At 42.1% G+C, this 3,139-nt stretch overlaps 1 long non-coding RNA gene across 1 annotated transcript in view; it reads left to right on the top strand.

Moving 5' to 3' along the window:
• The window catches only part of LOC140947614 (uncharacterized), a 4,790-nt gene extending 3,179 nt beyond the window's left edge, over positions 1–1,611 (top strand). Inside the window, exons 2-3 of the long non-coding RNA XR_012166987.1 lie at positions 1–85; positions 1,286–1,611. The exon at positions 1–85 is cut by the window's left edge and continues 125 nt beyond it. This is a non-coding gene — a long non-coding RNA (uncharacterized lncRNA). The remainder of the gene's footprint in view (positions 86–1,285) is intronic.
• The last annotated feature ends 1,528 nt before the right edge of the window (positions 1,612–3,139 follow it).

Genomic DNA, 3,139 nt, shown 5'->3' with positions numbered 1-3,139 from the left:
GTGAGGTTACAGACAGAATCATGAGGGAGAAAGTTGACCCATCGCGACTTGCAGGGACTAAAGATTCAATTGATTTCATGCCCAGGTAAAGCCAAGTATCCAAATTATTCAGGAAATTCAATGCTGCTTTAATAATGACAGAGCCGGGGATCGGTTTTGGTGATCTATAGAGTTTTATACTTTAGACGTTGTCTTTTTTGAGGTCCGGGTTTTAACGCTGGCTAAGTAATCATGCTGTTTCCCCACACAAGAAATTTTGCTTAATCTGTCTCTACACGGGTGTAAAATTTGGTTGTGGGGAGACCGTCCATGTTACTGCCTACATATACCGCTATTTCGAGAAAGATTGTCGAAAAAAGTGCACGCGACAATCCCAAAAGGTATTGTAGGTGGTTTTGAGTTCACTGTTGTTCAAACAAATTTGAAAGAATGGCACGAGAGGCCATGGACATATGTTTGCTAGTGCCGAAAAGGAAAGCAACCAAACAAGGTTCGACAGCTACAGCGTCAGGAACAGTATATTGATCACATCCCATAATGTCTTTCGGGATTGTAGCGTGCACACTTTTTCCGACAGCTCTCCTCGAAATAGCTCTATACGGCAGGAGGATCATGCACTTCGCCATGGACTAGCATTCCATTGGAAACAAGATCTCCGTAGTGGGGGTTCATTGGGCTGCCGACTGCGCGATGCAGTGGTTTAATATTTTGAGAAGTATAGATAATAATTACACGATTTTCCGGCTTGAGTGTATCGGCTACTCCTAATGGAAAGGGATAGAGATATATATCAGCATGTTAAAACAAGAAACGATTGGCATTATTTTTAGCTGCAGGGACAAGCACAACACACCCGAATCTTACCCCAATCTCTCTGCCCCTAAATATAGCATAACATTATAACTCGCTTATAAAACGTGACAGGGTCAATTACTGTCAAATAACATGAATTCTTTGTTTCTTAAAACTCGCGAAAACAAATTAAGTTTCAGTTTTATTTCTGTTGGATATTGCATTTAAAGCCCTTCTAACAATCCATGGCATGTTTGACGGGGCGATCTACACAATTAGCATATTCCTTTTTTGTAAGGAAAGACTTTTCTCACGCAGGGAGAGAAACAACCCTCTTTTCTCCTCCCCCCCCCCCCCCCCCACTCCCTCCTCCCCCTCTAAAAACGGCCCTCCCTCAACCCCTAAGGATGGTACAATCTCCTCTCCAGTAAACCCTAAGGAAGGCCTGATACTCAGACCAATGAGGCGTCATATTGTACCTTCTTTGTTTTAGATCTTCTCGCGGAATTGTCACAAAATTGAAAGGCATCAGAAGAGCAAGGACAAAGAGGAAACCTGCAAAACACAAACATTCCAGCCACTCCGGAAGTTCTAAAAGTTCGGCGAAAAGTTCTAAAAGCTGCACCGAGTCCGGTTCCGATTCTGATTGAACTCTTAAGTTCCTAAAGTTTCATTTCGTGTAGCCGAGCCCGAATGTTTTGCAGTAACAAGGAAATTATCCTCTCTTGAAAATAAACTGAAAATGACAGAGTATAGTCCACTTGTAAGCTGTGAAAAATGTTAAAAATAAACAATTAAGTAATAAAAATATTAAGAATACACATGTCCGCTAAGGATGTAGTGGTGTTGCTTCTACAGGGGCTGTAAACTGAAAACCAAAAAAGGCTAGCTTCTAAGTTGAAAATAAAAGGCAAACAAATTTGCTAGCTGTAACTAGTGACTCTCTTACATAACTTCATATATCGCGACAATCATTCGTATTTGTTAACGAAAGCAAATTGTAATTCTATCCCGGCTGACCAGCACTAAGGAATAAGACGTGAACGCCACATAATTGCGAACTCGAATCGCTATCGCCGAAAGGTGCGCGAGCGCGAGCCTCAGAACCATAGCGTTTAGGCACGCATGCCCGGAAAACTCTTTTGAAAAATTCAACTTCTTAACTTGCAATTTCCTTTTTATTGTCTCGTATCATGCTTTTCAAACCACCAATAGAAAAAAAACTGCATTCAAAAAAATTCCCTCAATGTTTTATCCCATTATTCCCCATCAGCCCTGATGAGTTATGACGACAGTGTAATATTGGTCTGTAGTCCCCCTAGACAAACTGTTATATCGGGCTCACTCTCTCTTGTATCGGGCAAGTACACCTTAACCGCTGTTTATTTATTTATTTATTTATTTATTTATTTATTATTCATTCATTCATTTGTTTATTCACTCAGTCGTCTTTCCGCAACCATCAGCCAATTGACGTCCCAACTGTCTTTCCCACCTTAGATGTCTAGATTTTAAGTGTTTCAGGTTCTCGTAAGATCCGGCAATCCTCACTAGATTGTCACTGTGGTTCTTACAGAGGCGCTATATTCGTGTTTGAACGAGCGAGCGACGACCGCGAGACACGCGAGCCTTTCGTCTTTGCGCGTGTCTCGCGCTGATGTTCGCTTCGCGCTTGCCCTAGCTCGCCTAGCGCCAAAAGATAACACCTGTTCTGCAGGTTACTTCCTGAATTTCTTCTTTCACATGAAATCGGGTCTGGATCGCTTCCGTGCCATAGGGAATGAATGTTTCAGGATGTTTTTTACTTCCTGGTTGCTGGTTTGCACGTGACGTCACGGCGGCAATGTTGGTGGTCAAGAACAAAAGCACTTCTCTCCTCTGGGAACTAAACTCCCTTATCATGTAAACTATTCGGGAAAAAATTCTATTGCATTGTCCCCTAAAGTGGCCGCCTTATCCGTGGTTGCAAACCAAGAATGGGTTCTTCACGAGTCTTAGAAAGTCGAGGCCTTACGATTCCGTGTTTGGGTACAATTAAACTAACCGTTCCAGTAGCTGTAACTTTAGGATAGATGGCCTGTTACCCCGGTCAATACCCGGGGTGAAAATAACCGGCTGCTTGTTAGAAAGACGTGAAAAAAAAAAGGTTTTCTTTGCGAAATTTTATAGAGACTCTCGTGAGCGGTAAGTCTACTGCGGCATGACTGACCATGAGAAGATGATATTGATCTCGAAAGTTAAGGGAGGTTTGTCAGAAAGCAGCCGATTTCACAGATCATTTGCAACCACAAAATCTTGTTTATTTCCGTTTATGATTGCTTGTACTATACGATTATATCACAAGACA

Source organism: Porites lutea, chromosome 9 (genome assembly GCF_958299795.1).
Source record: "Porites lutea chromosome 9, jaPorLute2.1, whole genome shotgun sequence".
Taxonomy (NCBI): Eukaryota; Metazoa; Cnidaria; class Anthozoa; order Scleractinia; family Poritidae; genus Porites; species Porites lutea.
This window is presented reverse-complemented; position numbering and strand designations above follow the sequence as displayed.